Below are 25,325 nucleotides of genomic sequence, written 5' to 3' on the forward strand. Positions count from 1 at the left end.
TGCAAGAAGAGTCTGGCCAATCTGGAGGAAGTCAGTCAGCAATTGCCTTACTCAGATTTTCAAAGAGGGCTCTGTCCTTTGGGATGTAAATTCTACTGATCAGACTGAAATAAAACTTTTCCCAAATTTGCTTGCTTTCTCTCTCTCTCTCTCTCTCTCTCTCTCTCTCTCTCTCTCTCTCTCTCCCCTTTGGATTATTGCCCTAGAAATGGTCAGTTGTTACAACAGACTCATAGGGCTTTGAATTTTCCCTGATTAAGTAATATATTTTTCAGGGGCTAGTGTCAATATTTCTAGAGTTACATGAGCAATTCCCAGTGAAAGGATGGAGATGCTGTGGAAAACATCTTGGAGGAATCTAGAAATTATCCACATTGGGGTCCTCAATTACTCCGGAAGTTGAATGACTTAAGCTGACTAGAGAACTTGATAGGAAGATTGCAATTAAAGGGACAGAGAACAAAGGTAGTGATATTGGGAGTTTCTCTGGTCTTCAAACTCAAGTTATATATGTAAACAAATATAAACATATATATATATGTATCTAAATATATATGTGTATGTGTGGAAAAACATATATATATTATGTATGTATATATGCATTTATACACTTACACACATGTGTCACTTATATTTTTATTGTCTCAAATATACATTTAAAATATTTAGATAACCACAAAGCATGTGAATGAACTCACATTTTGGCCTTGCCAAAAATACTATTTTGGGGATTAAAATTTGTCTGCTTCTGCTTTCCTAAGCTATTTGTAGTAATTATATTCTACCTGGAAGTGCATATACATTCTAAAGATGTCAACATGAGTTTTATTTTCTAGTAATTATAACTCTATCGTAAGTTCTTGTCTCTGTTCTTTTGGAAAACATTTTCACATATACTAAGACTAGAGATAAAAAATTCTTCAAATACTCAAGAGAAATCAGTTCTGAACAAGTTAAAAAGACAAAAGCAAATAACCACAAAGTTCTAACAAAATAAATCCGTGTCACCAGTGGGTAATATTGAAAGATGTCGCTCACAGGAAGTTGAATATTATAACAAAATGGAAAGTAATGCCGGAAAAATTTTGAGATTTAAAATACAGTTTCTTCAGTAAATGTCATAATAAACAACTCAGGAAAAGTCAGATTCTCACACTCCTTTCAGATGCTGAAAGAAAAGTGACCTTCTCAATTGCTAAATTTAGGATGCTGTCTATCTAAAATATTGTCAACACCCAAAAATGTTAGGAACTAAAAATGTATTTTAGAAAAAAATCAAGCAATACTGATACACTTCAATTAAATAGCATGCTCTACCCAATTAGTTAATAATATTTTGCATTATTCAGTTACCTCCTAGGACCTTCAGAAGGTAAAAATAAGAGAAGAGTTTTCTTTCTTCTCTCTGAAGAAATAATAGCTGTGGAGCACTCTTGTGTGTCAGGAACAGTGTAAGGTATCTTGACCTATGTTAACTCATGTAGCCTGCACAAGCCTGAAAGGTTCACATACAGTGATTAAATCTCTTTTAATCCAGCGCGTGTCCTGAATCTCCTTCCCCACCGCCCCTCGAAATTTATCTGTTAAAGAAACAGAGTGTGTCCTTTGTAATTGCTCACAGTCTGGATTTTATTGGATGCATTAAATTCATGCTCAGTTTTAAATTTCTTCATTTTTAGAAAAGATTACTTTATAAGTAATGTTATCTTCTACTACTTGGAGACATATCTGGTTTGTCTCTCTTTTTGCAATATTAGCAGCCATTCAAACATGTTTGATTCTTTCTGTTTTCAATTTTGAAATTAATGGATCAGTTCACTGACATGGTCTCACAGTGAACTGTTAGTGAATGTTTTAGTATCACTGTGAACCCACAGACCTAAGCATATTTAATGCAGTGCAATCTATTCTGGTGATTATTTTTATTGATGATCTAATTGTCCCTTTTGTAGTCTGTGAGAGTCTCTTTATATGCGTGCTTTGGGCATAACCCCTTGCTTTCCGGTCTGAATATGATCTCATCTTGCATATTTCCTGCCCCAGCCCTGAAATCAACCCTTTCTCCAAGGGAGCCCTAGTTTCTTTTATTGAGAAATTATACATAGGCACAATATGGGCACTTGACATTGCCTTTCATAAATTACGAAATAGGTGCTGCTTCTTTGATCGGGAATTGAAGCCAGTGGAAAATTTTTACTTTACATCAAAGCTCTTGGATTGACAATCAAAGCCATTTTCAAACAAATTTTCTGGTTAGGAGATTAGACAACACAAGAATAAGGAAGGAATATAATAAAAAATCTTAAAAGCATTGTCAACCAAGAAATTGGCCGATTCCTTTCCTTCCCATTTATGTTTAGCTGCTAAATTTACATTAAAAAGGTATTTGAAAGTTCTAGAATTACTCTATGCCTTCTTCAAGTGCTATTATTATCTGCCACGTTTACATAGTGCTTTCTGGCCTTCTGCCTCCCAGTCCAAAAGTCTGCTTTTGCCAAAGTGCTGTGCCACCCACTGATGGCAAAGAAGGACATCTCCAAATACTCTTCACAGTCGGGCTAAGAAGTTGATGAAACATATAGCTGAAAGCAGTCAAATATCTTCTTCAGGAAAAATATAGCTTTTATGATATGTTGGAATTTGTATTTTCAGTTCTAATAAATGATGCAACTCCACAGTCCTTGATGTGTCAGGTTATTTGGGAAAGACATTGCCACATATAATACTCTATTGCTAATTTCAGATACTTTTCTAAAATCCTCATGTAATTAAAAGACATCAAATCCATTAAAAAATAAGACTGGGAATTTGATGAATGAAACTATTAGAAAATTATGGGTTTTGCAACTTTAATAAAAATAAAACAATTAATATAGTACACTAAATAAAGAAATAATCAACGTGTCTTACATTAGCCACTTCCATTGTTTTCAGGAATAGATGGGCTATAAATAATTAAGTGAATTAATAACAGCTTTACTTTGTGATAGTGGAAGTCTTAATTACTAGAAACTTAACCTTTTCCATTTTACTTCCTTTCCATTACATTTTTATAAAAGTTGTTCCTTTGTTACTGACAATATAAATATAAAAGAGGATATTATTAATTATTTGTGTGTGTGGGACTGAAATGAAATGAAAAAGAGGGGGAAGGGCAAGAGAGAGAGAGAGGAAGGAAGATATTAATAAACACATCCTCAGTGATTTCCTAATATAATGACTTGGGAGTTTTGCCTAGCTCTAGCATCTGACCATCATCTCTGGAAGCCTGAAATAGGAAAAAAGAACCCCAGAATAACAAAAGACCCTGCAAAAGCAATCTTGAGCAAAAAGAATAAAGCTAAAGATATTACATTACCTGACTTCAAATGCACTACAAAGCTATAGTATTCAAACATAGCATGGTATTAACATAAAAACAGACACATAGAGTAATGCAACAGATTGAAGAGCCCTGAAGTAAAACCACACATTTACAGTAAGTTGGTATTTGGCAAAGTTGCCAAGAATACACAATTTTTATTGGTATATATTTATCATGTACAAATCATTTTGAAATATGTATACATTGTGGAATGGCTAAATCAATCCAATTAACATGCACATTGCTTCACATACTTATTTTTTGTATGCTGAGAGTACTTAAAATCTACTTTCTTAATAATTTTCAAGAATATATTGATATTAAGTATAATCACCATGTTGTATATTCTTGGCCCTACTTAATTTCATGTATCTAGGTAGCAATATAATATAATGTTGGAGTTTTGGTTTCTTTGTATCCAAGTTAGTATTTGGTTTCTTTTAAGACTCTCTAGCTATGTTTCAAAAGAAGTTAGGCATGTTCCTAGTATATTTTGCACCTAAAAAAAGAATAACCTTTTTCATTTTTTAAAACTTGGTGAATTCTTGTCTTCTACAGATTCTTTTAAAAATAGGAATTTATTTAAGATAAATTAGATAAGATAAGAATAAGAATAAGATAAGAATGATTGATTTTAGTCTGAAATATATTAATACATAATTTATAAATTGATATTTGATTTGAAGTGCTGATATAAAATTTGAATTATAGGTGTCTAGCAACTTTTATGAAATTATGATTCTCAACTTTTTTTTTTCTTTTTTTTTGAGACAGGGTCTCACTCTGTCGCCCAGGATAGAGTGCAGTGATGCAATCATATCTCAGTGCAACCTGGAACTCCTGGGTTCAAATGATTCTCTTGGCTCAGTCTCCAATGTAGCGAGACACTCACCACCACACCTGGCTAATTTCTTTTTTAAAAGTATTTTTGTAGGGATGGGGTCTCACTATGTTGCTCGGCTGGTCTCAAACTCCTGGCCTGAAGCAATTCTCCCACCTCAGCTTCCCAAAGTACTAGGATTACAAGAGTGAGCCACTGTGCACAGCCCTACTATTCTCAACTTTATATCTGCTTTGCAAAATATGTTTTACAGAGACCTGTGAGTTCTACTGTTTACACAGATGAAGTGTGGGAAGAGGGGTGGAAATCTACATAGTTGATTTTATAAATTCATCATCCTTCATAAGTACTTCCCATACAATTTCCATCCATTGTTTGATGTGATAATCACTCACTTTTAAATGTCAAGGTTTTAAAGGAACTAATTGAACTTGCTGTTCATTGCTTTGGAGACTCAAAGTAGCATTTAGTTTTCCTTTAGCCATCAGAGGCTAAGTATGTTAATCAGGCCTGAGGAGGAAAAGAAAAATTTAAAGGGCAGAGGAAGACCTGGGTGGAGTTGGGGAGATTTAGCCAAATGATAAATGTTAATAGCTTGAGGTGCTGTTTGAGATTGCAGGGATGTCATGGAGAAGAAGAGAAAACTACAAATGAGAGAAAAATGTAAAAAGAAATGGGAAGAAGATAACAGGGAAATATGTTAGCTTAGGGTCTTGAAGGCAATCAATACGGCATGAGTGGCTTACACAAATTATAATGTTGGTTAGAGAGAGAACATTCTATGGGATGGACTTGCCTTCTTTGTTGACAGGAGAAAATAAAATAGCATTGCATGTTGATGACTTTCATAATGCTTCACTATGTTTCATTTTGCTGTTTTAATTGAATATTCCACACTGCATCCAGGAAGGATATTTTTAATCAGATTTTTAACTATCACCAGTATATAACTTCGGAAAGCTTTTAATAAGAGACCATTTGTGAAGAATGTTTCCAAGGGGAGCTATCCTATTCATATTTTGCTCTCCTATACTCCCTCATCCCACGTGGCTCAGCTAAGCTTCTTGTGCCAACTTTTAAGATAAGATACCAAATTTGAACTTGTTTCCCAAGTCTGGGCTAAGCTCCATATTTCCCCACCAAATTCCTACCTTTTCAGTTCTTGGAGGAGAGGAGCAAAGAAGACATCTGCTCATCCTTGCATCCTACTTCTTAACCCTTAGCACCCTAGTTAGGCTCAGGATATGAACCTATTTATTTTCCATGGTTTTTATTCATTTGCAGGAAGCACTAAGGAGATTACGTGTAAAATTTTGAAAATATAAAAAATTAATTTTCCTAAATATTAAAAACTGAGCCATAAACCTATCATCCCTTTGCAATTTTGATTTTTCTAGCAAAGAGTGCTGCTTCCAGTTTTAGTTCCACCTCTCACAAAATAGAGTATATCTTAAGATAGACATCACTAATTTTTTGTTTTTTGGTGCAATGGTTATTTTGCTTTCACAGGCTTACACGCTTTCATTTTAAAAATACATAATGCCATCACCCATTCTGATGTGAGAACAAAGCTAATGTTGTGATAATCAGTGATAAACCTGCCAAGTATCATTTTTAGGTGTTTTGTATTCAGGTTTTTTTTTCTACATGTCAAATGAGAATTATCTTCATTTCAACTTAAATGCCACAAATATTATTTTCTTGTTAACAATATTTTGAAGAGATTTCTATGGTTATAAATACCACCATGATTTTTCAACCTCTAAATAGAACATATAGGAAATATAACTATTTATTTGAAATGATGAGTTTAATTTTCATTTCATAAAATAAAAAGTTGAACTTAACCTAATTTTTAATGCAATTGTTCATTGTTCTTATTTTTTTGATTTTATTTATTTATTTTTCTATGGCATTTTTTATTATTATTTTTTCAGCATATTATGGGGGTACAAATGTTAAGGTTACATATATTGCCCTTGCCCCCCTCTCCCCACTCAAATCAGAGCTTCAAGTGTGTCCATCCCCCAGTTGGTGCCATCTCACTCATTATATATGCATATATCCACCCACCCCCACCTGCCCAACACCCGATAGATGTTATTCCTATATGTTCATTGTTCTTAATGTGTATTGATATCTCTTGGTTTAGGAAATAGGTAAATTTATACTTGAATGCTATTTAAAGCATTCATAATTTCTTCAAACACAGTTACTACAGTTTATTACCTGCCCTCTGCCGTCTCTCTATGAAGAGCCAACAAATTCTCAGGAAACTAAATTAGAACTTTTTTTTGAGATGGGTCTCACCCTGGCTGGAGTGCAATGACATCATTATATCTCACTGTAACCTCAAACTCCTGACTACTGGGCTCAAGTGATCCTCCTGCTTCAGCCTCCCTAGGTGGTAGTAGAGGCACACGTCACCACATCTGACTAATTTAAAAAAAAAAATTTTATAGAACAGGTCCAGATATGTTATTCAGGCTAGAGAATACTGAAGTTCTAAGAGTCTTTTTTTGTAGACTTCTGATAAGGGCTTTTGAAGTTGCTATTTGAGGATCTTCTCTGTTAAACACGCATACAAATGTTTTAGTCTAAAGCATGTCATCGTGAAAGAGAAAAAGACAAAAAAGGTTATGGCAAAGGTAACAGAAATGGGTAATTGGTTTGGACACAGATGGAAACAATCGGTTCTCTTCTCATTCATCCTATTCGAAGTGCTGGTTGTATATCATTTCATTGAGCCCTCACAAAAACCTACAAGGTAATTACTCTTATTTACTTTTTCTGGATGAGGGGACTGAAGCAGAAAGATGATAATGAACTTGCCTACATTCTCAGATCTATTAAGTGCAGAGACAGGATTGAACATAGCAGTCAGGGAACAGAGGCCACGCTCGTAACCACTACATCATATTGCTTCCTATTCTAAATATTTTACTGGTATAAAGAAAACTCAAAAAAGAAATTATTAAATGTTTGTAGTTAAATGACCATGTAAGTAACAACAAGACTTGTAGGATGGACGTAAAATTGTGCTTAGAAACAAGTGGTATTCAGGGCCTTAAAAACAAGAAAGATCGAAAATAAAAGAGAGCAAGCATTCAAATGAGACTCTAAAAAAATAATGAAATAAACTTAAAAACATAATAAAAGAGAGAAAGATTGAAAGTAAAAAATAAAGAAAAAGAAAAGAAGAAGAAGAAATATAAGAGCAGAAATTATTTAGTAAGAACTTAAAAGAGCCAAAGAAATTCTAATCTCAACATAGTATAGTAGAAGATAGCTTATTAAATTGACTAATAATTGAATTAATCATTCTAAAAAACAATCATAATTTTAAAAGCTAAAAAAGAAAAGAAATGGTATAATATTAGGAACAAAAAGCAGAGTTAAAAGGAAAGTAGATATTGAAATATTTTATGAAGATAATGTAAATTTTATATCAATAAATTAAAATAATTTGTTTTGATAGATAAGTTTTTAGAAAAACAAATTGCTAGCATTAACTCAATAAATAATAAAAATGATATAAAAAGGTGACAATTTGAGAAATTAATTGTTAGTTCAAAGTAACCCCTTCCAAAATTATAATAAAAGATCACTGTCTTAAGAAATTCACACCTATAATCATAGCACTCTTGGAGGCTGAGGTGGGAGGACTTCTTGGGCTAAGGAATTTGAGATCAGCCTGAGCAAGCGTGAGACCCATCTGTACTAAAAATGGAAAAATTAGCTAGGTGTCATAGAGTAGGCCTGTAGTTCCAGCTACACTGGAGGCTGAGATGGGAGGATTGCTTGAGCCCAGGAGTTCGAGGTTGTAGTGAGTTACAATGGCACCACTGCATTCTACCTGGGGGGAGAGGTCAAGACTCTGCCTCAAAAAAAAAATGTATAGCATACATACTATATGTATGCTATACCACTGGAGTGGAAACTTTAGAAGCATTCCAATTAAAATCACTATCATTATAAGAAGGCCTGTTATCACCTCTATTTCTTATAATTTTGCTGTGGTCTCCATCAAATTATTTAAATAAACGTATGAAGAAGAAACTTTTTTTTTTCTTTCTGATCTGCTTAAGTTCTTTTCAGACTCTGATTATTAGGCCTTTATCAGATGTGCGGCATGTGAATATTTTCTTCCATTATGTGGTTTATCTTTTGCTCTATTATTTCCTTGGCTGTGCAGAAGATTTTTAATTTGATCAGGTCCCATTTATTTTTGTTGTTCTTGCTGTGATTGCCCTTGTGGTCTTCTTCATAAATTTTTTGCTTAATCTCATATCTATGTGAGTTTTCCAACCTCTTCCAGAATTCTTATAGCTTCATGCTTTGGGTTTAAGTCTGTTATCCATCATGAATTAATTTTTGTGAGTGGTAAAATGTGTAGATCTTGTTTCAGACTTCTTTGTGTGGCTATCCAATTTTTCCAGTATCATTTATTCATTTCCCATTGTATGTTTTTGTCTACTTTGTCAAAGATAAGATAGCAATATGTCGATGGTTTTATATCTGAGTTCTCTGTTCTGATCCATTGGTCTATGTCTCTGTTCTTGTTCCAGTATCATGCTCTTTTGGTTACTATAGCCTTGTAGTAAAGTTTAAAGTGTGATAAAGTGACACCTTCAGACTTGTCCCTTTTGCTTAAGCTTGCTTTGTCTATTTGGGCTCTTTCCTCATTCCAAATGAGCATAGAATTATTTTTTGCAGGTCCGTGAAAAATGACGTTGGTGTTTTGATGGGAATTACATTGAATCTGTAAAACACTTTGGGTAGTATGGACATTTTAACAATGCTGATTCTGCCATTCAATGAGGTGTTAATGGGATTTCACTACTCCATTAAAAAGTTGGCAAAAAACATGAACGGAAGCTTTTCAAAAGAAGATAGACTAATGGCCAATAAACATATGAAAAAATTCTCAACATCACTAATCATTAGAGAAATGCAAATCAAAACCATAATGAGATATCACCTAACCCCAGCCAGAATGGCTTTTATCAAATAGTTCCAAAATAGTAAATACTGGAATGGACGCAGAGAGAAATGAATGGTTATACATTGTTGGTGGGACTGCAAACTAGTGAAACCTCTATGGAAAACAGTATATGGAGATTCCTCAAAGAACTAAAAGTAGATCTACCATTTGATTCAGCAATCCCACTACTGGGTATTTACCCAAAAGAAAAAAAGTCATTTTATCAAAAAGACACTTGCACTAGAATTTTTAGTACAACACAATTCACAATCACAAAGTAGTGGAATCAACCCAAGTGCCCATCAATTCATGAGTGGATTAGTAAAATGTGGAATATGTATGCCATGGAATACTACTTAGCCATAAAAAATGAATTAATACCTTCTGCAATAATATGGATGGAACTGTAGACAATTCTCCTAAGAAAAATATTTAAAGAATAGAAAAACAAACACTACATGTACTGATTATTAACTTGAAACTAACTGATCAGCACTCATGTGCACAGATGGAAGTAAAAGTCATCAGAAGTCATGCAGGTGGGAGGGGAGAGTGGGATGGGTGAAATCATATCTAACAGGTACAATGTACACTACAGGGTGATTGGCACACTTATAATTTTAATTCAAGCAATATAAAAGCACTCCATGTAAACAAAACATTTGTACCCTCATAATATTCTGAAATAAAAAATAAAATAAAATAAAAACTATAGTTAGCAACTAGAGGATGCAAGGAAATCAGGGAATGCTATAGGAAAAAGCCTTATTTTTATGAGTATTTTCTATAATTCATTAATATTTTGTGATTTATGAAATTCATAGTTATTGTCTTCAGAGTACATTGTCATTTACAAGCCCATTTATGCACATTATGTCATTTATCTTCAGAATAACCATATGAAAATAATAAAATAAATTGATAAACAGAATAGCTTCTAGAATGTAGATTAGGCCCATATATACACAGAAACATGTCATATGAGATAAATTATATTTCAAATGAGTGGATGTCTCTCTGGAAATTGATAACAGGTGATGAACCAGGAAGATTTGGTAACTGTATTTGAAGAAATTATGAATGCTTTTACAGAAAGAAATTCTCAAGTGTGAGGGTAAGATTTTTTTTTAATGTCAAGCTATCCATATAGAAGAAAATTGTTTCACACCACACAAAATGAATTCATGACAAATTAAAGAGATAAATATGAAAAATGAAATGATAGAACATGTAGAAAACTATACCAGGGTAGTGAAGTGTATCTTAAAAGACAAAAATCAATATTCACAAGGGGAATAAGAGAGACATTAGCTACATCAAACTTTAAATTGTGCATGTGACAGAAAACATCATAAACAAACTGTAAAACCTAAACTAAGAGAAAATATTTATCCAGTCATCTCTATCATAATGGTTTTTGAAAATGCAAATTTGTTCCAACCCAATTGAGAAAATAATTGAGCATAATGATCACTTCATGTTTGCTTATATGTGATTTCATCTGGAAAAACACTGGATGGAGAAAGAAAACTGTACCCAGTTGAATCAAGCTGTGTAATAGCACACAAAATGTATCTCTGCAGAAACCTGAAATATTTACCAGCTGCCTCAGTTCACCACATGTGTGATAAGCCACACCTATCTACACATGCTGATATAACTTTCTGTTTGATTTCCTATAGCCCTCCTTCACATTACTTTACAATAACCAACAGGCTACAACCCATTAGCTTTTTTATGAGATGAAATGTTACATTTATTATAGTACTTATGTGTTTCTTAACCATTTAACATATGTAAAACCATGCTATTATTTTTAAATTTCCATCATTTTTGTGTTACTGATGATGTTTTTGAGTGTGTGCCCCAAGGCCATTTTCCTCATAAACCTTGTGATTTTTATTGCAAGAGTTTGCATAGAGTGGTGATTTGTAGTAAAGTGTCTATCATGTTATAGCAGAATAGTCAAATTAGTAGTTGTAGATTATAGATATAGATATAGAAATAAAGTGTTTTGTACAAATCAAATAGTAAAAGACAAACGATGTAACAGAAAAAATAGTATGGTAGATTTAAAATGACCACAAATTATTGAAAGCTTCTTGCAATAAAAAATGGAGTTTATTTCCCCATCCTTTGAATCTGGGCTTGCATTTTGCATTTTCTGGGATGGCTACACAGCTCTTACGTTGTAAATAAAGGTAGCAGAAAAGTGGAGGCTGAGAAATAGACATTACTCTTCCTCTCACCTCCCACAAGTTCCTCTAGTGCCATCTTTCTTCTCTGTATAGTGTTATATTTAGTTATTGAATTTTCCTACCCACTCATGGAAAACCATAAAAATACTGTTATAATGAGAATTTGCCATAATTGCCTTGATAAAAAAATTTCAGCTCAAGAGAGTAAAAGAATCATGTCTGAGGTACTTTGATTATGTTATTATTTTAAAACATGTATCTATTTAACACTTTATTAGACTTCACTTACTGTTACAAACACAAATATATTTAATTTATTTTTATACTTTCAAATTAGCATGGCTGTTTAATCAGTTATATCTGTTTCTGTGACTATTCAATTTAAATGTTCTCACATGTCACAGTGGATTGGAGAAAATAAAACAGTAGGAGTGGAAATAAAATAGGATCAAATATATATTATCTCTGTTATATCACATAGTAACATTGATAAGGAATAGAGTTAGTTTGTTTGCAGCAAGAAGAGAAAAAAACTATGAATAGTAGAAACATGATGACACAATTGATAAAACTATACAATTGATTCCCTGTGGTAGGACAAAACAAAGGAATTAGAATGGGTCAAACAGATTCAATCATGGGGAAGGAGAAACATAAAATCAAAAAATGAGGTTTGTAATTTAAATATATCAATTTAGGTATCATAAGTATGAGATGATGATGACATTTTTGTGAATGGCCAACTTTCTTGAAATACAATGGAGATTAGATGTTTGTACTGAGAAAAAATGCAGGCTAAAATAGAGTTTCTTTAGTTAACCTCACAAAGACAATCATCTACCTAAGAATTGATGAGTTCTTTGTGGAAGAGGATACAGACAGAAGAGCAGAGAGCCAATGCTTCCCCAATAGAGTGTATATTAATCACTTATAGTATATGTAAACTTCACAGCTATTTTTTCAGAATCATTGAAATACATACACACACACAGAGGTTCACTATTTCTGCAATTTCTTCATATCACATCAGTCATCTATTTAATGGAACTAGAAGATATATTTGATAAAACACATTTCAACCTCAAAGTTTCCAGTTGTCCATGATGCTATTCCAGCTCAACCGATGGTATACAGGACTTGGAATGTTTTTAACAAATATAAGATAGAGTTTTTTAAACAAATCCTTAGAGGTAGGTGTTTTCATTGGCATCATGCTTTCACAAACAAATACGTTATTTGAAATTAGTAGTCATTTAAATGGAAAGGCAAGATCTTATTAAGTCAGTCTTGCCAATACATTCATAGGCTATGACTTACTCCTCATTGTTTTCTGTATTTCTCCTAATGTTCTATAACACAGGTTTTTCCCCAAAAGAATTTAAAAAAGCAGTTTTGTAAAACAGTATCACAAGATTCAATTTATTTACACACATTCATTTACTCAAAAAAAATTCTAAAAGCTGTAAAGGACTTAGGATTAATTATAAGAAACAGCTTAATTTAATTTTATATTATACATTAGTATTTTGTAAAACAAAAATTTCTGAGACTACTTGGAGGATGATGAAAATGTGAGAGTGGTATCCACATTTTCTTTTTAGAGTAGGGCTATAACTGTTGACTACAACAATTATTAATAGGCCATAAAAAGACCATAGACATGCCTCACCATTAGCCTGGGCACCGATTATTCAAGTTACAGAAATCTCATGCCCATTTCCTTTCTTCATGTTTCTCAGATTGTTTCTTGACAGCCCACCCTAGTATTTCTTTGAAGTTCTCCTTGTTTCAAGCACTATAAGTAAAACTTCTCATTTGAGACCTTATAATACATTTTCTACTTATCTCATCCACATCATCAACTAAGAACCTTGGTTTCCAAAGCTATACAAAAAAGCCAATAAGATTGTTCACAGATTTCTTTCTCTACCTCTTTATTCCCACTTCCTGACACCATTACCACCCCATATTACATTTTTAATTTTTCAGTTCTCCTGATAGCTGTGCTTATTCCCTTTATTCTTCTCAAGTTAGCCAAAAATTGCAAATAATCCTTCTACACTCCTACAGTTATTCCATTGTATTCTGTCTTCCAATCTCTTTTTAAAATTCATTCTTTTATATATCAGGAAGACTCATCTTCTTGTGTGCAATTTCTTGGCCTATCACAGAACAAAAATAAAAGATCAAATAAAAAGTTATTGCCTGAGAAAGGGTTTGTAAGAGCATTCAGAAACACTTTGCTTTTTTCTAAAGTACATGCAGTACAGAGTTGCTTGATAACTTTTATTTTTAATTTTTAATTCAAAAGTTGAAGGGTTAAATAATATTTCCATACAGTATTGCTTTATTTATATACATATACATGCATTGAGTATATTATAATTTTAAAATAAAAATAAACAAACCTATGTATATTAGAAAAGAAAATACTGGTGCTCAGTGGGGAAAAGGGGGCCCTGAATTGTAGAAGCTAATTTTAAAAGTTATTAGGAATAACAGTGTGTTCAGGAGTCTGAGGCCACATCCAGGTTTAGGAGAATAATATCAATAATATTTAAAATTTATTTACCACTCTTTATATGCCAAACACTGCTTTTGCTCATTAACAACTGCTTTTGCTCATTAAAAGTATAAGAAACAAGTATAGCACAAGATGGCTGACCAGAGACAGCAGAAACAAGTATAGCGCAAGATGGCTGACCAGAGACAGCAGCTGACAGAGCATGTCAATAAGAAGAAGTTTTAGATGAAAGAGAAAAAACAGACAGACAAACATAGATCAGATGTGGGTCTGAAGGAAAGGTGCCAGAGCCTTCAGAAGACTCCATGAGAAGTTGTAATACAGAAAAAAGAGGTAGCAGCATATTAACAAAGATCAACCCCTGAGATGCTTGGAGACCAACAAGAAGGCTAGATGGAGCAGTTTGTTTCTCCCTCCCCTGCATTTCTGACAGTCAGCAGTTACCAAGGTGCTGGAGAGACTTTCTGTCCACCTGATCTCAGAGGCTGCTGCTGCCAGTAAGCTGGGAGCTTCTTGTGGACAGGGCACCAGGTTCCTAGCCTCCCTGTGGTGCTTCCCGCCCCACAGACTGGAGCCAGGACTGCAGGAACCATATTGCTTCTCCACCCACCATGCACCTATGTGTTGCCTGGAAGGCTTCAACTCTTCAGGTTTCATCTTGCTTGTTTCCACCCAGACATTTCCCATCTTTAGCCAAAATTGCAGGAGCCATAGGGGTCCGGTGGATCCTGGGTGACTCTAGAGCCTGGACAGTCTGGGCAGACTGCCTCCCAGAGAGAGGGTCTAAGACAACAAGAGAGTTAGCATTCTTCCATCCAGACACTTTCCCCTCCCCTTTCCCTCCCTCACCTGTGGCTGCTGAGAAAGACAATTGAGTCACCACACCAAGGTTTCCACAGAGAATGGGGCTCGGGCCTTTCCTCTTGGTGTCCTCTAGTGGACCGAGGGGTGCTCAGACTGTGAGCTCTTTGCTCACTGATGTTGCTTGCCCTCCCTGGTATTGCTTGCCCAGTGGCTCCATCAGAACAGGGCACACTCCAAGGTGTAGAAAGATCGATCCTATTTGGGCATCCTGTGGGCGACTGGGGACTAGCATGCTTCTCCCTGGAATGGTCGGTGATTGATCTTCTTGGGCTTGGGAGGCAAGAGAACAAACATGGTCAGATCTAGGGAGAGAGTGCAGTGTGACAAAATCCAGCACCCTTTTATGATTTGAACTCTTAACAAAATAGGCATAAATGGAACATACTCAATGTTATAAAAGCCACATATGACAAACCCACAGGCAAAAATCATAGGGAACAGGGAAAACTTGAAAGCATTCCTGCTTAGAACTGGAACGAGGCAACGTTGCCCAATGTTACCACTTTTGTTCAACATAATGATGGAAGTCCTAGCCAAAGCAATCAGGCAAGAGAAGGAAATCAAGGATATACAGGTGGGGAAAGAAGAGATCAAACTATCACCCTTTGCTGATGATATGATCTTATATTAATCCGAAAGACTCTACCAAGAGAATTGATAAATCCTGGAATTGATAAACAAATTCAGCAAAGTCTCAGGTTACAAAATCAATGTATACAAATCACTAGCATTCCTATAAACCCAAAACAGTCAAGCTAAGAACCAAATCAAAGACTCAATACCTTTCACAAAGCAATAAAGAAAATTAAATACCTAGGAATATATTAACCAAGGAGATGAAAAACCTCTACAGGGAGAACTATGAAACACTGAGGAAGTAAATTGCAGAGGATGTAAACCAATAGAAAAACATGTCATGCTCATGGACCGGCGGAATCAACATTGTTAAAATGCCTATACTACCCAAAGTGGTTTACAAATTTAGTGCAATCTCCATCAAAATACCAACGTCATTTTTTGCAGATTTAGAAAAAATAATTATATGATTCCTAAGAAACCAGAAAAAGACTCTAAATAGCTAACGCAACCTTAAGCAAAAAGAAAAAATAAGGAGGCATCACTTCTCCAAACTGCAAGCTACACTATGGGACTATAGAAACCAGAACAGCATGGTACTTGCACAAGACAGAGACATACACCAATGGGTCAGAACCAAGAACCCAGACATAAAACCATTCCCGTCTTGCCATCTGATCTTTGACAAAGCAGACAAAAATATACAATGGGAAAAGAATCCTTATTCAATAAATAGTGCTGGAAAAATTGGATAGCCACATGTAGAAGTCTGAAACAGGATCCATATCTCTCACCACTCACAAAAATTAATTCACAATGGATAATATACTAAACTTAAGGCATGAAGCTATAAGAATTCTAGAAGAAGAGGTTGGAAAAACTTTTATACATATCAGTTTAGGCAAAGAATTTAAGAAGAAGACTCCAAAGACAATCACAGCAGCAACAAAAATAAACAAATATGACCTGACCAGATTAAAAAGGTTCTGCACAGCCAAGAAAAGAATGAACAAATAGAAAAAGAATCAGTAGAACAAATAGACTACCTACAGAATGGGAGAAAATATTTGCATGCTATATATATATGATAAAGTACTAATAACCAGCCAATCAGCAAGAAAACATCAAATAATCCCATTAAAAATGGGCAAAAGACATGAATGGAAGCTATTCAAGAGAAGATAGACTAATGGCCAATAAACATATGAAAAAGATGCTCAAATTCTCCAATCATCAGAGAAATGCAAATCAAAACCACAGTGAGATATCACCTAAAGTCAGAATGGCTTTTATCAAAAAGTCCCCCCCAAAAAGATGCTGGTGGGGATGTGGAGAGAAAGGAACACATATACACTGTTGGCGGGACTGCAAACTAGTGCAACCACTATGGAAAATGGTATGAATATATAATAGAAACCAAATGGCTTTTAGCCAAACAGAAGGCAAAAGTCTATGAACACCACTTAAAGTTATTATTTATTCTTGAAATATTCAGGTAGTTCACTTAGATAATCCATTTTCTACTCTTGCAAACCTTATTAATCTTAATTTTAATTTTATTTATCTCCATTATACATGAACTCATAGGCTCCATTGCATACCTAATTATATGAACAAGGTAACTGTTGTTAAATTTTTGCTAAAAGCCAGACATGCAGAATCAACAAAGAATTCAACCAAATCAGCAAGAAAAAAACAAATAACTGCATTAAAAAGTGGGCAAAAGACATGAATGGAAGTTTTTCAAAAGAAGATAGACAAATGATCAAAAAACATGAAAAAATGTTCAACATTACTACTCATCAGGGAAATGCAAATTAAAAGCATAATGAGATATATCACCTTACCTCTGTCAGTCAGAAAGGCCATTATTAAAAAGTCAAAAAATAATGGATACAGAGAGAAAGGAATGCTTATGCACTGCTGGTAGACTGCAAATTATTACAACCTCTGTGGAAAATAGTATAGAGATTCCTCAAACAAATAAATGTAGACTTACCATTTCACTCAGCAATCCTACCACTTGGTATCTACCCAAAGGAAAATAAGTCATTTTATCAAAAAGACTCCAGTGCGCAAATGTTTATTCCAGCACAATTCACAGTTGCAAAGATGTGGAATCAACCTAAGTTCCCATCAATTTATGAGTGGTTTAATAAAATATGGAATATATACATCATGGAGCATTACTCAGTCATAAAATAAACGGTGAACTAATACCTATTGTAACAACCTGGGTGGAACTGGAAACCATCCTTTAAGTAAAGTATTGCAAGAAAGCAAAAACAAACACCACATGTACTAACTGCTAAATTTCTATTAATTTATCAACATCCATGTGCACATATGATAGTAAAATTCAACCAAAATCAAGCAGATGGAAGGGAGGAGGAGTGGATGGGTAAATTCACACCTAATGGGTACAATGCTCCCTATGTGGGTGATGGACTCACTTATAACTTTGATTCAAACTGTACAAAAGCAATTCATGTAACAAAAACGTTTGTACCTCTGTAATATTCTGAAATAAAAAAAAATTATTAGGAATTTCAGTTTCTGTAAGAGTCAGCACTTTTCATTTTACTCTTTTTTTTCTTTTTTTAAAATTTGTTCTTTGCTTTTTTTTTATTATACAGTGTATCTATCATAAGAACCAGCACAAAAGGATGAAAGATAACAGTGTCTTTGGAATTAAGATAGACATTTGGTTTGGGTAGTCATTATTTTCCTTTTTAATCTGCCTAATCATTTTGAAGGTAAAGTCAGAACAATTATGTCACAATTATCTTTTTATTGCCATATAGATAGATAATATATAAATTGATAGTCACTTTGACGGAACCAAACTTAACAGTCTTTAATTAACCAAAATACTAGTACATATAAGATTACAGAAAAATAATATTAACATCAAGTAAACTAAACAAAAAATGAAGTGCAACACCACCACTCACCACCCACCTCCCGCAACATAACACACAGGCATACTTAGGGATTTGAGTTTAAGGCTTGATTTTCCAGAGAACTGTTCATAGATCTTCCTTTGGATCCTTCCACTAGTGTTATTCAGTGGAGCACAAATTGCAGTGTGCTTCAGGATCATCAGAAGAGCTTGTTAAAAAATGCAAATATCTGTTCTATCACAGACCTGCTGAAACAGAATCGCAGTGGATGGGATCTTGTCACCTGTATATAAATAAGTTCCAAGGAATTGAATGCATCCTAGGTCTGGTTCTGGTTTAGCTGATTATTTTAGGACATCCCTGCAAATTTACCACCTTCTTCTCCTTCCTCTGTACTGTGAAGAAACTAGTTTCTGGTGTATATATAAAAGATAGTTTAGGACCTTCAAAAATTAAATGCTGTCTTAGTTCCTAAAAGTATGAAATCATTAGAAAATATTCAGAGGTGCTCTTTGCTATGATGTCACAAAAATATAAGATCCCAAAATCCTCTATGTAGTTGGAGCCTGATAAAAAAGGGCTTTGTGGGCTATTTAAATGTGGATGAAAATGTACAATTTGTGATGATTTCAAAACTTCAAAAATTTTCTGTCTCATGAAGATACTTGTTCTCATGAAACTATTTCTCTGAACAAGGTTCATGTTTGTGTTTTACGCTTTCTCAATACTCTCAGAGTCCATTATTGCTAGGATTAATGATCTTATCTGTCTGCCTATCTATATATATGTATATGTGTATTATATATGTGTTATATATGTTACATATATATGATTACGCTAGCTTGGAAGTTCTTAAAATAGAGAACTTTTATTCCCTTTATTCTCAGTTCTTAAGCACAATTTTCCTTCAAAATGTGTTAAGCATCTTTGCCTAATTTGGATGGAGTCAGAGTTATTTTGGATTCTATGGATTGTTATTGCATTCTAACATAGTGTGTATTAATTTTGACTCCCAGAAAAGTCATAATGTTTGCACAAATTTATGACTAAACATTATGTTGAAAACAATTTTAAAAATCCGAACTACTTTCAGGCTACCTCTTTGTTTATTATTAGTTCAATTTAGGAATTTATAATTCAGTTTTATATTGCCATTTTGGTTAAGGGATAATATTCTAAGCTTTTAAAATAATATCAATTCTAATATTCTCATCAGATATATTATCTAAATGTTATAAAACTTTGTCATTTGAAGGTTTCATAAGTCTGACATCTATATTTTCATCCAAATTTATGGAGAAAGGTGAACAGCACAGGATTAAGGCTATGGATGAAAAAGACCAGCCCCCAGTGCCGTTCCTCTAGTAATCACTTCAGGTGCAGACATCAGACCACCTCCAAATCCTCCTACTGGTATTCTCATCCAACACACAACTTACCATCTCTTACAAAGGGTATTTAATCATATTTTCCATATTTAAAAATGGATCTGAACAAAGATAGTCAGCCACAGACTTGTCCAGCTGAAAAGGGTAGAAATGGAGAACTAATTGGCTTAATGTGCAATATCTATCAGGGAAAGGCACAGTTTAGTATTCTCTGTCTACAGGTAAAAAAAAAAAAAAATCATGGATTTAGTTCAAAAATTGATGTCACATGGTGAAAATTTTGTAATAGCCTTGTGCAATGGCCAATTGTATTAATAAGTACAAAGTTGTAATTTGCAGATATACGCATGATTTGAGTATTTTGGGGAAAAGTCCAAATGAGAGAGCTCCCATGAAATAATTGAAAAGTTAAGCATATTTTAGTTCTAGAGACTTTAATAGTTTCTGATAACAAGTAACTGTAATAATAATAGCTAGGTTAAAAAATTGATAAATTATTCTGAGTTTATTTCACATATTTATTTAATTCTCACAACTATCTTATCAAGTAGGGACCATTATCATCCCAATTTTATGGACAAAAAAGGGAATCACTAAAAACTTATTTACTATGCCTCATAGTTACATAGCTGGTGAGAGGTATTGTAGTTTTTGTATCCACCATATCTAAAGAGAAATTATGTTATGAATTTCATAACATAAAATGTTATGAAAACATTTTACACTTCCATAATGATTCCTAAATTAATGTAGGAATCATTATGGAAGTGTAAAATGTAATTATATACACACTGTAGCCCAGGAAAACTATCAAATATGTCTCTTAGGTAAGTAATTGTCTTTTGTTGGGGGTGGATGGTGAGGGAATAATGAATTGATGAGCTACTTATGCTAGTGAGTAACAAGAAATAGTTGAAATTTTTTGTACAATAATATGAATATAAGAAATATGATAGGTAGGTGATTTTCTTTTTCAGTCTATTTTTTAAAACCTCAGAATGAATTGTTGAAGAGAAAAGAGAGGAGGAAATAATTGAAAAACAAGATAATAGCCAGAAAAACAATTTAAAAAATGGATTCTTTCTTAGAGTAATAGCCCAATGAGAAATCCTAGTGGCAAATAGCTTTAATAGACTTTTAAATGTATGGAAATTAGATATGCTATTTTAGATTTTTATATGTTGTTTGGTTGTACTCTTTCTATGACCTCTAAATCTTTACCAAAGATTATTATGCTTATAGATGTTCCAAGTACATTTTTTTAATTCACAAAGTGGCAGTGTGACAAACAGGCTGATGTAGTACAATGCAAAGATTATGTATGAGTCTTAAAGAAGACTGTATGTGACCCCACTGGCAAGTTGCTTAATCTTTCTATGTTTTCATTTTTTTTGCCTGGACATAACTGACATATTCAGTTTCCCCAGTTTCTTTTACAGAAGAGCGTAACTTTATTTTTATTTTTTAATTAATAGTTTTTTTAAAAGAGCAGTTTTAGATATATGCAAAAATTGAGCAGACAGTATAGCAGGTTCCAAGATAGTTATACCATTTTGCACTTCTACCAGCAATGAATGAGAGATCTTGTGCCACATTCCTGCCAGTATTTGGTGGTGTCAGTGTTGTGGATTTTTGCCATTCCAATAGATATGCAGTCTTATTTCATGGTCTTTTAATTTGCAATCTCCTAATGACATACTACACTGAGCATCTTTTCACATGCTTATTTGCCATCTGTATATCTTCTTTGGTGAGGTGTCCAGACCTTTTGCACATCTTTTAATTGAATTTGATTTTATTTTTATCGTTGAATTTTAAGTGTCATTTGTATATTATTCTGTTATCATATATTTGTTTAGACACCTGTATTTTATTAGATATATGTTTTGAAAATATTTTCTCTCAGTCTATGACTTGTCTTTTCATTCTTTGAATGGTCTTTTACAGAGCAGAAGTTTTTAAACCTAATGAAGTCTAAATTTCAATTTTTCTTTCAAAGATTGCACTTTTGGTTTATGTACATACTCATTGTCAAGGCCAAGGTCACCTGGAATTTCTCTTATGTTATTAATATCTTCTAGAAGTTTTATAGGTTTGTATTTTACATTTTAAATCTAAGATCCATTTTGAATTAACTTTTGTGAAAGGTAAAAGTTCTGTGCCTTCATGTATTTATTTATTTGTTTGTTTATTTTGCACATGGACATCTACTTGTTTGGCATCGTTTGGTGAAAAAACTATTGTTTTTTCATTAAATTGTCTTTGCTTGTTTGTTAAAGATTAGTTGACTATATTTGTGTGGGCCAATTTCTAGGATCTCTATTCTGTTCCACTGAACTATATGTTTATTTTTTCACCAATACCACACTGGTTTGATTACTATAGTTTAGAGTAAGCCAGTCTTCCAACTTTATTATTCTTCTTCAATATCATGTTGGTTAAAATTTGTTTTTGATACTTAAATTAAATGCTGTAAGTTCCACCTCTTTATGTAATAATTTCCATATTTCTATTGCAGAATGTTCTATAATGCTATTGTGAGAGATTCAAGAATGGTTTAGGGCTTTAATAGTCTAAAACAAGAATCACAGTTAGTGCCAATCATCTCATGGAAAGGAAATTGAAATGTCTGAGCAATTTCGGCAGGGTCATTTTCTTCTCTGTTGTGGCTTTCTCTTGCCACATGCTACTGGAATTCCACATTCTCTACTGTCCACTATAGTGGCATGCCTCCAGATTAGTCCAGCATGGGTTTGTCAGTGGGTCAGAGAAGAGGAATTATACACTCAGCCATTGCCATTTCAGAGTATCATAGGCCTCAGCCTCAAATGTCATCCATCACTTTTGTATACATACAGGAATCCATGCAGCCATTCCCTCTATCCTCTCACTCCCAAACACACACACAAGGCAGGCCAAAAGAAGCTCCCTGGACACATAGGCAGGTGTCTTTTTCTAGATAACTCAGGCTGCTATATTAAGACCATGTGCTTGGTGAATTTCCCCAATCATAGAGTTGGGTGTAGCAGGGCAGATGGGGGTTGCTTTAAGTCATTCAGGGCTATGTGAGAACATCAGAAATGTTCTTGTCTCTGTGAATCTCAACAGGAAAAGATTAAATTTTGCCCCCTCTTCCCTCCCAGAAGATGTCCTTACACATGAAAATTTGCACTTCTTGCCCCCAACAAAAATTGAAACACAGAACAAGAAACAAAATGGGGAGAAGCTTTTATAAAGCCAAATTGTCTTATGTCTTGTTATATGTACCTTTTCCCTATTACAATGAATGCACATTTGCCAGAAGCCAACAATTTTAACCTTGCCTGCCTAAAACTTATCTAACAAATCTCTGTCCTATGAATGTCCTCTGCTCGTTGGTAAAAGACAAACACAATTTGAATCTTTTACAGCAACTAATTTAATATCACTGGTAGAAAAATAAACACAAACTAAAGCTCACAGCAACTAAAATATTCCAAGGGAAAATTTATCATATATTTAAAAAGCAGCCTCACTGAAGAGTCACATTCTATTGATAGCATTAGGAAATGTGACCACTGATCATATGAAAATTACACTAACGTGGCTTTATAATGTCATGAAATAATTTCCATCTTTCTACTTCTTTGTCTTTTATCTCACTCAAGCAAGCAGCTATCCTTTATTTTTATGCCTCAGTGGAAATTTATAGGATGAAAGAATACAGAAGTAGCATTAAGTTTTTATTTTTATATATCCTAAACTCTTAGAAGAATTTAGAGGTAAAAAAAAATAAAGGAAATAAAATGATCCTTTCTTAAAGATGGGGTTCTGGTGAAGCAATAAAGAAAGTGGGATTCCTTGACCCAAAGATTAAAAAGAAATGTTTCAAACAATGAAGCAAAGAGATGCCCTTATGCCATAAGAGCAAAGGAAATTTTGCCCTACTGTGTAGAAGCTGCTCAAGGATGATGACACTTCTGAGGAAAGTTTGCCTTGTGCTATAAACAAACGGAAACCAGGGTAGGAGACCTTATAGATGATTTCTGCTACAGTAAGAGGTCAGAAGAAATGTGCTGGTACTAAAGGGGTGGGAAGAAAGGAATCCTCCATCTGTATCCAGTTGAGGAGACCTAATGATACTGAGAATGAAAACATCACCCAGTACATTGACATTGCATTATACTGAGAAAGTAGAATTATGCAAAGGAGGTCAGAGACTCAGGAAGACCTGAAGTTTTCTACTGGCCTAGTGTAATAAGTATTGGATTTAGGAATTAATTTGATTTATAGAAAAGAAAGTAATGCTTGTTGTTTACATAAGTCTGTTAATGGAAATTTTATGTGATAGAACTAATCAATGAAATACAAAATTGACATTAAAATTGCCTATGATAAGTTTATAACTGCCTAAAAACTGACGAAAAATCTAATATTTTCACATACCTTACATGTGTCAGGTTGACCCAAGAATGTTGGACTCCATGGAAATAATGAGCACAAAGAAAGTTCCCAGTCACAAAAACAATAAACAATAAAATCTGATAGAGACAGAGTTGATAGATTTCAAGTATTCTTTAAAACAATTATACAACAATAGTTTATTTTATAAAAGTAATTGTAGTAAAATTCAAATGGAAAAAATGGGAAATAGTCTAAACTTGCTATATAGAAAATGAGGTAAGCAACTAAATCTGCTTACTGTAACTTATTTCAGAAAATATTTTCCGGATAAAAATGCACCAGTAATGGTATAATTCTGATTTTAAGACATACATTCATTAATTCAGAATAAAATATCATTAGACTCAAAATTGAATTTAAGAGGGTATGACCTAAAGATTCTTTCTTCTGATTTGTTTATCTCTACATAACTAAAATAGACCCTTCAAATTATTTTTCCCAGAAAGAAGATATATTCCATGATAATTTTCTTTTTCTATGTTTGAACACAAAGTTTGGCAAATTATTATTGATTGTTATTACTCACAACAAAGACGAAACTAAAAGTTAGTGATAGAGGGGAAGAGAGAAAGAAAAGAAAAAAGAGAAGGAAGAAAAGAAAAGAAAAAAAGGTGATATAAGTATATTTTAACATGTAGTTAGACAAATCTACTGGGTCATTTTAAAGTAATTTCCCTGAAATTGTTTGAGTGGGAGTTAGACTGCAATTATGTGGGAGAAGTGGATGTTTAGGAAGTAAAAATAGGAGAATAGCCTAGTATTTTAAAAGCCTTACTCTGAAGGGCAGCCATCAAACTCTCAACACTGTTTTATGTGTTAGTTATTGGACCTGTTTTGAACTATATATTCCTCCTAGGTTTCCTTTTCTATTTAGATTTTGTCCTGATATTTCTTCCAATATTGTCAGTTCACCAATTAGACTTTTACGAAGACTATTTTTTTAAGCCTTGATGTTGATTCAAATAAACTATCTTGTCATTACTCAGAGAAGTCTTTCAACAGGTACATAAGCAGACTATCACAAGCAGTTAATAATGTCCACTTGTGTCATTGTTTGAAAGTCTTCTGTTGTATTTATTTTGTTCTTACTGTGCTGGTCAAACTCTCAAAGGATTGCACAGAAGCACTATTGTACAGACCCCCACATTTCTGATTTTAAACAAAAGGTCTTTGACCTTTAAGTAATATAAGCTTTGCTGTAGGAAGTATTAATAGTTAAAGAAGTTTTTTCTCCTATAGT

Source organism: Microcebus murinus, chromosome 1, assembly GCF_040939455.1.
Source record: "Microcebus murinus isolate Inina chromosome 1, M.murinus_Inina_mat1.0, whole genome shotgun sequence".
NCBI lineage: Eukaryota > Metazoa > Chordata > Mammalia > Primates > Cheirogaleidae > Microcebus > Microcebus murinus.